A 12,984-nucleotide genomic window follows, 5' to 3' on the forward strand; every position below is an offset into this window, starting at 1 on the left:
CCTCCAATTTTGTTCCTCCTTTTCAAAATCATTTTGGCTATTCTAGTTCTTTTGCCTTTCCACTGACATTTTATGATAGGGTGTAGCTTTTTATTCTATATGTGAGGACAGGTGTGGCCTGGGAAAATTGTCTTTAGTCTTCTGTGACTTCTTTCTTCCATATATTTTGTACCCAACCTTCTTTCTACTGACTACTTAATATATTTATGCCACTTTGAGGCTTAAGAGTTCCCTGCTGTAGACTTGACAACACTCTTGAGAATTCAGTTCTTTTTGGGAACTGGAAATGCCTCAGCCTCAGTAAGTTTGCCATTGAAAATTATGGATAGCTTGGAACATATCATTGAAGATTGAGATCATCCATGTTGGGTCTTTTTTTAAGGCTACAGTGGCTATAGCTGGACCAGTAATCTCTATTAGCTCCATGAATCTTGTGTTTTCAAGTTCAAGGATGGATCAGGGCATACTGAACTGTGCCTTTCAGAAAGTTCTTTGGGAGTGGGAGGAATGTCAGTGATGGCTGAGAAAAACACCACCATTTTTCTTTTTTAAAAATCAGCATTATTGATATATAGTTCACATGCTATTCAGTTCACTAACTTAAAGTATATAATGAAAAAAATACTTGGTATATTCACTTGGGGCACCCATCACCACAATCTAATTTTGGGACATGTTCATACACCCTAAGAGAAAGCTGGGTAGCCATAAGTAACCACGCCTGTGGTCCCCCCATCCTTCCCACACCCAGCCCTAAGCAACTGGGTCCATTCTTTGCAGCTCAGCACTCAGGCTGGGGATCAGAGTCGATGAATGAGTGGAGAAGGGCACTACCATTCTGTGTATGAGGACACTGAGAGCCAGAGAGAGCTTACTTTTGACAGATCCTACAGCTCATTCATGACAGAGCTTGGAAAGAATACAGGTCCCTGACTTCAGTCCAGTCCTGTTTCTCAATTTGCATTGCTTTCTGCCCCATAGCTAAGGTCCATTCATACCCCAGCTCAGGAGCCCATTCATGCCTGTAATCTTATTCTCTCCTCAGAAGAACCTGTGAAGTAGAGGGCACTACCTCAAGGGAGAATCTGATCTATGTGTGTTAAAGGCAGTGAGTAAGTGAGCCGAGACCATACCTTAGAGCTCCTGACTCCGGGATCTCTCTTTGTACCACAACAACCTCTGTGTCAGAGATTTAGCTTCTAAGAGCACAATGTATGCTGCTGGAATAATGGTGTCATGGAAGGCACCTTTGAGACCTTCCACCCAATTTGGAAATCTTTTACCATATTCTTTAACGTGAAAAACAAGCAGCAACTTTTACATTAATTATTACTCATAAATATTTATTACACATTTTTAGTAGTTACCTACATATGCATTCATTAATTTAATCAACCAATAAATAAAATTCTCTGCCTCAGTCTTGCTTTGTCTCCTAAAACAATTATCTTTGGGTGCCACTAAAAATTTTTTTGAGTTCTCATTGAGCTGTTTTTAAGTTTTTCAGAGAGGTAAAATGTCTTTGCTTAAGTTTTTGCTTTTTTCATAGTCCTATGGACTCACATCTTTTGCTCCAGTCTGTCTGCATCAACATTGGCCCATGCCACTCTATTAAGCCCAGCATTGTTGTCAAGTGCTAGCTCTTTGACACCTGCAAAAAAGAACTTTGGTTGGCCTGCTCATATTTTATTAGGAATAGAAGAAGTCATGAGAGTGAATTCCACCTCTCCAGTTGAGTGATCATAAGACTGTTGTCAGTATAATTTTGTATCTTTTTTTTTTTTCACTTAGCATGTCACAAGCTTTTTCCTGTGTGATAACATAATCATTTTAAGGTCTCTGAGTTCCATTAATTGAGGATCGAATGGTGTCCATAGGCATTTTATTGTTGTTGTTATACGTTAACCTTTTTTGGTACTGTACTGCCAATAGCAGCGTGTTACGAGAATGTTTGTTATCTTGCACTGTTGGAACATTTGCCCCTAGTTCTGGTCATACTGGTTCCACCTTCCAAACATCTCTGTTCTGTCCCCATGTTCCCATCCCCAGTCATTCCTCCAGCCCAGGCCATAGTTACTATTACAGAATGTCTTCCAGAGAAAAAGGAATATGGAAATTTGAGAAGAAAAAGTGAGAGGGAGGGACAGAGGTAGGAGAGAGGGAAGAAATCGAGGGGCAAGGAGATTGTGTTAGTGGCTGGACAACAGAAAGTCAACGATTATTAGTCAATGATTAAGATGAAAATTGATGGCCAAGTGTCAGGTAAATACAAATATGCCAGGCATCTCTACAGGGACACACTAGGCATTATGTTATGAGTAAACAGTGATAAAAAAACAAGTCTTGAGTGGTAAAAAGTTAAAAAAAAAAAAGTGTCTGTTGGAGAGGTGAATTTTTAGTCCGTTGCAATTTAGTTCAGTGTCCCTGTTCAGAATCCTAGGGGAGTCAGCAGCCTCTTCTTTCTTCTGTTAGTTGAGTATCTCCCCCAAGGAGGGTTATGGTTTCTTTCTCCAGGTGTTTCCTTGTCAGGTGCACTGGATGAACTATATTTGCTGTGCCCCATTCTACCTTGTACTATAGTAACCCCAAATGGTGGGCCTACCTGTGTTCTCTGCCCCTGTTTCTCTCACTGGTAGTCTCATTAAAGCTTTCAGAAGTTGTAGCTGGCAGCCCGCTTGCATCTCCCTCTCCCCTCCCTCTTTCTCTTTTATGTACCCATATTTATGGGTCCTCATGGTTGCCTAGTCTTGAGAATCAGGCAGCCATGCATTCTGACACAATCCTCCCCAGTTTAGGTCAGTTTGTTTTAAACCAAATCCATGAGCACTATCTGCATTATGACTTCTTCTCTTAAGATACATTTCATTCCCCGGGGCGCCTATGTGGCTCAGGCAGTGAGTGTCTGACTCTTGATTTCAACTCAGGTCATGATCTTAGGGTCATGGGTTTGAGCTCTACGATAAATCTGCTTGAGATTCTGTCCCTCTCTATCTGCCCCTTCCCCTACTCATGAGCATTCTCACGCACACGCTCTCTCTCTCTAAAATAATAAATCCTAAAAAAAAAAAAAAAGATAAATTTCATCCCCAAGGAGGTTCCTGATCCCTGCATAGAAATACAGTTGACCCATGAACAACATGGATTTGAACTGTGTGGGTCCACTTATACATGGATTTTTCAGTAAATATAATATTGTAAATGCTTTTACTCTTGGTTTTCTTAACATTTTTTCCTCTAGCTTTGTTGTAAGAACACAGTATATAATATATGTATAACATAGAAAAAATGTATTAACGAACTGTTTATGTTATCTGTAAGGCTTCTTCCAGTCAACAGTTGGCTACTAGTAAAGTTTTGGGAAAGTCGAAGTTTTTGAGTGCACTGGGAGGTGGAGGTGGGGGAGTCAGTGCCCCTAAAACTTCCATGTTGTTCAGGGGTTGACTGTACACCTGTGGCTCTTCTCCCTTTCTTCTCTCCATCCCCACCCTGTCCCATGCCACTCCACCCTGCCCCAGCAGAAGGACAGAATTAGGTGGCTAGAGTAATTCCAGAAGAATGACAGTGACAGAAAAGAGATGTACTGAATGTTGGCTTGGCTTGAGTTCTATACTACTTTTTAGGATGGGAATATCTAAGTATGTTTATAGTCAGAGAGGAAGAAACTAGTAATGAGGGAGTGATGTAAGAGAATGGGAATAATAAATGGAATAGGGGCCCAGTGATGGTTATCAGGGATGGGATTGAGAGTGCCAGGAGAGAGCTAACCTTGGTACTGATTGGAATCGTTACTTCTTCCTCAGAACTGGGAGCGAAGGGAGAGAAGCAAGATGAGGAGGGAGAGATTCTTAGGTGGTAAGGAAGAAAATTTATGTCCAATACAATAATAGGGAGAGCTGAAAATCATTTACTGCCTTTAATGTTATGGGCACTGTGCTAAGTGCTCTGCATTCATTTACCTTCTGTAATCCTTAAACCCCCCTTTTAAGAACCCTATTTTTCATAACTACATTTTTAAAAGAAGATTTTATTTATTTGTCAGAAAGAGAGGGAGTACACAAGCAGGTGGAACAGCAGGCAAAGGGAGAAGCAGGCTCCCTGCTGAGCAAGGAGCCCAGTGGGGGTCTTGAGCCCAGGACCCTGGGATCAGGACCTGAGCCGAAGGCAGACGCTTAACAGATTGAGCCACCCAGTCCTTACATAACCACATTTTTTAAAGATGGTATTTTTTAAAGTAATCTTTACACCCAACAGCTCAAATTTAACAATCCCCAGATCACTCTACCAACTGAGCAAGCCAGGCATCCCTACATAACCACCCGTGTTTAAGGAGAGTAATTTGCTCAGGGTTAACTGTAGGGAGGGCTCTAGCCAAAATTACCATAATCTTCTCAGGGAGATAAGAGTCAGAGTTTTCTGTTGCAGATAGGAGGGAGGTGGTAACGTGGTTCATTTGAAAGTTCACTCTCAAGAAATCTCTGTTGAGTACCTTTTGTATGCAGGGCACTGTTCTGGCCCTTGGCAACACACGGACATATAAGACATGTTGTCTGAACTCAAGGAATTTATAATCTAGGATTCAAGTGGTTGGGAACCTGAATAAATTGGAAAGCTAGAGAATTCCTAAAACCACTTATTAAGAAGAGAACTGTTGAACAGCAGTGAGTGGCCCCCCTGACAGAAGGGGACTTGAAGAGCTTTGTGTCACTCTTTCCAGTTAGAGAACTTGAGTGTGGGGAGAACCAGGTCTGGCATTTGGCAGGACAGGGTTGATAAAATAGCAAAGAAACAGAATTCTCAGGTGTTATTAAAGGTGTCTTTTAACATGGATACAGTAGAACTATACTGGAAAATAATCTAGTCTGGAAATCTTACATGTGGAATCTATTTCTGAAAGTCCCTGCATTCCAGCCTTGTTAAAAAGTTTCTAGCCTTTATTTTGTTTATATTTATCTTGACACATATTTTGGCTAAACACTTACTTTGAAAAGCAAAGGTATACCTCTTAGCTGCTGGTTGTCAGAATTGCTGCAGATTCAAGCAGATACTAAATTGAGTAGAAGTCAGGTAATAAACCATTAATGTAATAGCTATGTTATGCTCGTACAGCTGAATAAAGAGATTGACACCCAAGACACAGAATGAGTGCATCTGTCTTATGTTACATTATTTCTATTAAGGAGGTGAAATTTTTCTATAAAATCATTTTTTAAATGAGTACAAGTAGTTTCTTGCCTAGACTTATGGATATAATAAATTTTTAATTTCTGTTTGAAACTTGTACCTTGGTTGGTTTTTACCTCAGTAGGTAAATCATCAGGGTAAACAAATGGTTAACTGATAGGCTTTTTACCTCAGTAGGTAAAGCATTGGTTACCCGGATGCTTTAAGTGATGGATTGGGTCTCTGGGTTTACTTGCTCTTCATTTGCAGGTCAGTCTTCAAGTTTGAAGACTCAGAGTGAATTGGAGCTGATGAGGTAAGAAGTTACAGCTACGTTTGGATCAGTAGTGTCTGGGATAGACAAAAGCATGATTTGAAAGATCAGTGTCATAAAAATAAACTTTAATGTATAAACACTCCGTGATGGACTTTGAAATTGTACACATGGGAGAGTCTGAGGTAGAAATCTCCCTGTGTTCTTGATGAGCTTACAGATTGCCTCAGGCTACTGATAGGTGCCTTAGACCCCTGGAAATAGCACAGAGACACTGGAACGTGACTACTGGCCATGCGCCCCTGCCATTTAGGACTCCCCACGGAGGGGGTGTGGCAGTAGCAACTGGTGCCATCCTCGACCATCTCATGCCCTCAGTACCCTGGCTGATCTACAGCCTTAAGGACACTGGTGTAATCCCTGCATCAAGATTCTGACCCACTGAAGAATATTCTGTTTAGTGAAAGAATATTTTAAATTAGATTTACAAAAGAAAGTGATGTTTTTCTTAAACTAGGGAATAGTCTGTGAATTTATTAATTTATTTTTTTACTCTGTGCTCTGTGAACTTACTTAAAATTATTGCATGGCTTTACCATTTCATACTGTGGTTCCATAATTTTTAGTTGGTTTTAAAATCAAAATGTTTTAAGTATTTTTTTTTTAATTCATTGCAACCTTTTGGAAGCCTAAATGGCATCGTTTAATATGTTAGTCCTGCATTTCCAGTGTAGAAATGTAGATATATTGCTTTCTGATCAAATAAAGGTTTGGAGAACATTTTCCTCTTAGCGTCTTTGATCCTTTTTTTTTTTTCTGACTATAAATCATAGAAGCAAATGATTAAGTAGACAGATGGAGAGGAGGAAGTCACAAATAAAATAGGCACTTACATTTATTGTGTTTGCAGGGTTTTTGAGGATGGCACATGTTTCTTGAGACCTTGTTTCTTACCTATTTTATAGAGCTCTGGCCTCTTAACAGCACTGTTTTAATGACTTCTTGTGGGGTTCTTGGTTTATGTTAGCACTGGCTGTGGAGGGAAAAAAAAGGTCAGGTTTCACAAGGAGGCCGTAGACTTGTAAAATCATACCTAACTGGTAGAAACAAAGTCCATGTCAAGGAGAAAGCCAAGATTTGCATAAGAACATAAGATGTTTTGCCATGTAATGTCCCCCTTAAAAAAAATCAAAATTACTCCTGAAACCAATATTGCACTGTGTGTTAACTAAAATGTAAGTAAAAATTTTTAAAAATACGATAAAAAAAGGTGAGAAAAAAATCAATATAGAAAAACACTTGTTGGAAAGCAAAGTTTAAGACTATCATGATAGAGATATGCATGTTTACATATTCTCAAGTTTCTAAGTTTTCATGTAAAAGTTTATACAATTTGTTGAAAAGTAGCTATTATTCAGATGTTCTTTTTCTTGTAATTCTCAGATTGAGGGCCCTTGTTGGGTTGAGAATCAAGCATCCATAGCTCATAGGTGATGTCTACCCAAAGAATAGAGTTCAAAGTACTAAAAAGAGGGCAGATAAAATTAAAGTGAGGGATTTTTCTCAGGTAGTGGAGTAATAGCAGAAAATTTATGCAGGCAAACTTTCCATTCCATGCCCCATGTAAGTAATAAAATTTATTTTTAAAATATTACTTTTTCTTAGTTACATGTATTGTAGGAAAAATGTAAATATAAAAAAATTATCATACATAATTCTGCCACTAGAGATCTGAACTTAATTACCTATCTTCTTGTAGTCTATTCCCTATTATTTCATTATTGAAGTAGGGGATTTTATCCTCTCCAAAAAATTTACCTGTGCATATGAAAAATGGGAAAATTATTTGTTTCTCTCCATTTTGTGTTTCTTTACATAAAGTCTACAGTGTCTAGCTCAGTAGAAAAGAAGAATTTTAAATCTTAAAATAACTCTGACTTTGTTAGGGCTTTAAAGTTTATTTTTATTGCATCATGGTCACTAACATCCTTTGTTTGCCTTTCTGTAAGTCATCATTCTGAAAGTAAAAACAGTGTATTCACAGCAGAACATCCTGTTACTGTTACCACCTCTAGCACCACAACCAAGATTACTAGGTGCCCAGCAGTGCCCGAGCACACACTCATGTTGTTCTGTGTGTATATGTGTACATACATGTATATGTGTGTGTCATTTAGTATTCTTACAATAACCTTGTAAAGTATCATCCTCATTTTACTGAGGGATGCTGAGGCTTGTGGTTGAGTAACTTCTCAAGGGCACGTAGCACCTGAACATGAATCCAAAGCTGTGATTTTAACCCAGAGCCATAGATTTTAATATCTGCATTCTTTCTTTAAAAAATAGATTTATTTATTGATTTGAAAGAGAGAGAGAAAGCATGCACAAGTGGGCGGGGTAGGCAGAGGGAGAGGGAGAAGCAGACTCCCCAATGAGCAGGGAGCTTAACTCTGGGCTCAATCCCAGGACCCCAGGACTCCAACCTGAGCCAAAGGCAGACTCTTAGACAACAGAGCCACCCAGGCGTCCCTAATATTTGCGCTCTTAACTGCAAGGCTGTACTGCTTTACTGCCCTCTTCTATCTGCCTAAATTATGTCCTGTAGTTTATTTAGATTTTATTCCTGATTTTCTTTAAACCAGCTAAGGCTAAAGTTTTGCCGTAGCTCTCTACTTCAGTTTTCTATTTCCTTAACTTCCATCATCAAAAAAATGAGCATAAAGGGTCGCCTGGGTGGCTCAGTGGGTTAAAGCCTCTGCCTTCAGCTCAGGTCATGATCCCAGGGTCCTGGAATCGAGCCCCACATTCGGGCTCTCTGCTCAGCAGGGATCCTGCTTCCCTCGCTCTCTGTCTCTGCCTGCCTCTCTGCCTACTTGTGGCCTGTATCTGTCAAATAAATAAATAAAAAAATCTTAAAAAAAAAAAAAAGAAATGAGCATAAGTTAAATTGGAAGAACAGTGAACACTGTTTCCTGAGCTCCTTCCAACAGAGCTTCAGAAATAATAAATTCTTTTCTCTGCTAATTTTACATGTTATACATTGCTATTTTTATAGGCTGCTGATCTAAAAACTCATGGATGTCTTTCTTCAAATCTTAATGACAGCCTGACATCTTGACCACCTGAACCAGTTAAAAAATCAGGATGGATAAGTATTTGAGGTTTATATTATTAAGCCCTGGTCTTTTATTTTATAAATTTTATAGCTTCCCAGTCTTCCTTAATATGTTGGGTTTCTTCTCATTCTGAGGAAATGAGAGTCTGTAATGGTGATTCGTCAGTGCATCAGAGCTCTTCTTTTGTGTTTCCTGTATAGGTACCATACTGTACTCCAACCTTCTAGGCACATAGCCCAGAAACCTCAACTGTTGGATCTTTCCCTCACTTTCCCTTGAATACCTTACGGCCAAATCATGGTGTTCTGTGTATATCATCTCTTATATGTGCCTTCCCTTCCATTCCATAATCTCCTGCATCATTCAGGCCCACTATCTCTTCTACTGTTCTGATAGCCTCTTAAATGGTCTCCCTACCTCTAATGGTTCTCCAAGTATTTGGCTTTCTGATGTTCAAATGTATGTGAACTAGGAGAGTAAGAATGTAGGAATAGCTAGCAATTCCCACTAGGTAAACTGTTTTTCAAATAGATTTTAAACTTTTTAAAGATTTTGTTTATTTATTTCAAGGGGAAGTGGGGCAAAATGGAAGAGGGAATCTGAGGCAGACTCCATGCTAAGTGTGGAGTCTGACATGGGGCTCAGTCCCACGACCCAAGATCATGACTGAGCCGAAATCAAGAGTCAGACACTCAACTGACTGAGCCACCCACACACCCTTCAAATAGATTTTTTAAAAAATATATATGATTTCTAAAGAAATATTAGACTGAGGTAGTAGACTCAGTTTGCATGCACTCCTGTCTCTCTTATCTTTCATGGGTTCCTAGAGATAGAGGTTCTCCTGCTTGTGACAAGAGGCTTCGCTTCAGAATATTACCCTAGTATGCAGGGGTTTAAAGGGGTTACTGTGTTTTGGAAATTTAGGATTTTAACACATATTCTTTTCCAACTCGAAAGTCAATGCATATTAACTTAGACCAGAGCAGTAGAATTGCTTGGATGTAGAACCAGTAATTTTCGTCTTCAGTAGGAAGGTTGGGGATCTCATGAGAGGATTCGCATCGGGTGTCCAGAGACTGTTCACTAGCTGCAAAACCTTGAGAAAGGTGCTTAATTTCCTTATGCTTCAGTTTCTTCAACTGAAATTTGGGGTAATAATGTCTGTGGGGTTTAAATAAATTATATAATGCGTTTAAAGCACTGCCTGGCAATAAAATATGTTTGACTATTATTATTTCCGTCATTATTATAACCTCTGTTATGTGCTTTCATAATGCTTGGTATTTTTCCTTGAAAGCATTTATCACAGTTTGAAGTTGTATGCTTGCATAGTAATTTAGGTGAATGCCTTTCTGTATCATTAGACGAAGATCCCTGAGGGTGGTGCCTCTGTTAGTTTTGTTCATTATTGGATCCTTGACACCTAGAATATACTAGACACTGAATGAATGTTTGTTGAATGAACGAATGAACTTAGAAGAGATTACTTTAGCCTAAAATATTTCTAAAATAGGTGTAATTAAAATCCTTTTCTGGACTGGGGAGATAGTTCATCTGGCCCATTAGTGATGAATAATTACATGACTCAAAGCCTGCCAGCATGGGTAAACTACAAACTAAATGAATGGTGTGATTATACAGATAATGGGATTGATATTGTGTGACTTGCGGAAATCAAATGCTTTGTGTCATAGTTATAATGTGTATCTCTAATTGCAGAGATATTCAGTGTTTTTTAAATATAACTACATGAGAGTGACTTTTTAAATACTGCTGCATGCTTACCATATAAACCGTTTGGTTTGGAGTAATTGATGTCAAACTACTTTTCCTTTTTTCAGAAAGGAGGCAATAAATCTGTTTATTGAGGATGTACTCAGCCAAAAAGAATTAAAAATATGTAGTCGGCATAAAGAAAGCTATTTGTTCCTTTTGACATAGCAAGGATATATGCATTCACTTTTTCTGATAATTCGGCTAAGCAGTTTAAAGACTTAGAAGGAGGGTTTGGTTGCTAACACACAGTGTTTTTGACATTTAAAATTGGAATCACATTTTTTGTGAGATTATTCCTTTTTTGGTTTTTAGCAATAATGGGTTGACCTATGGAAGCCTTTGAATTAATAGACGGAAGCTGCTTGTGAGCCCAGTGCAGCCATATCACATACTTGTGTACATTTAGAGGATGTTTTTGAAGCAGGGAAGAGGAAAAATGGGAGTAAGAAGACTAGATAAGGGACTTTCATCTTGGTTTCAGTGAGAGATGTTGGGAGAGGAACACAGGAGTGGATCTGACATGTGTTCAGGAGTTAATATCAGTGGGAACAAGTGAATGAGAGTGTAGAAGAAGCAATTAGTAGTGTCTAGCTCAGGTGAGTATCTGGATAGTTGTGTGACAAACTTAAGTAGAGACCCAGACTTGGAGGAAATAAGAGGGTTTCATTTTGGACTTGATGAGTTGGAAGTACCTTTTATAAATTCCAGGTGAAGGTGTCCAGTAGCAATTGGAGCCATGAGTATGAAGTCTGGGGATGGTGATCTAAGCTGGAGATGTATTTTGGGGAATCAGCTGCAAGAAATGGATGTCACTGAAAACTGAATGTGGATGGGATCCCCCAAAGAGAATCTGGGGAGAGAAAAGAGCAGGGAATCCCTGGAAGGAAAGGCAGAGGAGGAGGGAGCACCCTTGAAAAGGGAGACTGGAAGGAGGAATCAGAGAAGTAGATAAGACAGTGTGGAAGAAATGAGTGTACAATGTCATTGACACTGTTTCAATAAAATAATAGGGGAAGAAGGCAGATGAGATGTTCGAGATAAAAAGTCAGAGAGAGAAGGGGAGGCGACTAACATCAGCTACTCTTTAGAAAAGTTTTAATGCCATGGGGAAGAGAGAGGGTGGATAGCCGCTTAGAGGGTTACATGCCATGAAGAGATGTCTGGAGTTTTGTTCTTTTTGTGTTTTGAGATTTGGAAAAACTTAATCACTCTTATAGTTGGAAGGAAGGATCCAGGAACAGAATTTGAATATGCAGTCGAGAAAGAGAGAGAAGCAGATACATCAGGTTCCCAGAGGTGAGGGGGAAGAATGGGGTTGACCCCGAGGTGGAGGAGTTATAAACAGAAGGATGGCAACTTATTTTTATTGTGGAATCATGAATGCCTCTTTTTTCTTTCATCTCAGAGGTACTCATGAGAGTCCCAAAGGGTATTGTGCTTGGTCTTCTTTAGGAAAAATCATTTTCCCAGCAGGTTGAATTTTCAGAAGGGACCAGAGAGTGAGAAATGTTAAATATAAAGGTGTTTGGGGGATTAAAAGATCCCCCTCCCCCAAGAAATCATGGACAAGGTGAATATGGGATCAATAAGAGAAATTAATGCTTCATAAATCAGGCATATCTCCTTCTGCATTAAGTCTGTTACAATATCATCCATCACATGATAAACTCGAGAAATAAGAGTGAAAAAGGCAGATGACGGTGATCATGAAAATGGTTTTGACTTTGTTATCCACTGACAAAAGTGGTGTGAGAACCACTGTTCTTGAGGAAGCAGAAATTTTTGGTTACATACACACATAAGGTATTACTCTACCCCCATCTGCTTTTTGGAAGTAGATGTTCCTGAGTATTTTCACCATTATTATTCACTGGCTTTGTCTTATACTCTAAAGTGTTGTGATCCATTTACAGATCAATGAAAGTAAGTCTAAGGCAGAATATGTCGTCTTCTGTCACTTTTTACCCTTCCCAGTCTAATGAAGTGTTAAGTCAGGTAGACCTTACTCCCTCTGCTTTTCTTCATGACGTCTCACTTTGTTGGTAAACTGTAAGCACACACATGCATATGTATGTTTGTATGTATGTATATTGACTGGACTCTGCAGAGAGGGGAGTAAGAACACCATTGGGGCCCTTTATATCCTGAAAAACAGTAAAGGGAAAGAAAACCACAGTGTTGTCTGGAGTCTGGACTCTATCAAAATGGAAAAGCGTGGACACTGATGACTGGCTCCTGGAGGCCTGCCTAGAATGAGAAAGAAGAATTATCTCTAGAAATATCAACACTTGGAGATTTATCTCCACTTAGGAAATGCATGAGACTAAAAATAGTCTCTTGAGTCTCTCTACCTTTAATTCGTCAGGCACACACACACCATTTGTCTTCCTTCTCTCCTTTCTCATTCGGCTCCATCAATACCAGCCTCATCTGATTCCAAACAAAGAGTGACGTGTCTGTGTCCAGTGAGAACCGAGTCTTTGTTTCCATTGAGAGATCTGTAGAATCTCACCATTCTCACTGCCACCACCAGGGTCTGTCATTCCTGTTTAAACAGCCTGTTGGTCTTTTGACTTGAGCTCTCCTTTTTCCACTCCATCCTGCATATCCATGCCTGGCTGATTTCTCCCAAACACAGCTATTATCAGAATTACT

At 39.3% G+C, this 12,984-nt stretch overlaps 1 protein-coding gene across 1 annotated transcript in view; it reads left to right on the top strand.

The window, feature by feature from the left end:
• The window catches only part of PRTG (protogenin), a 113,053-nt gene that overhangs the window by 40,362 nt on the left and 59,707 nt on the right, over window positions 1-12,984 (top strand). The gene's annotated exons all lie outside the window — the stretch shown is intronic.

Source organism: Lontra canadensis, unplaced genomic scaffold (genome assembly GCF_010015895.1).
Source record: "Lontra canadensis isolate GAN:19392208 unplaced genomic scaffold, GSC_riverotter_1.0 scaffold28, whole genome shotgun sequence".
NCBI classification, from domain to species: Eukaryota; Metazoa; Chordata; class Mammalia; order Carnivora; family Mustelidae; genus Lontra; species Lontra canadensis.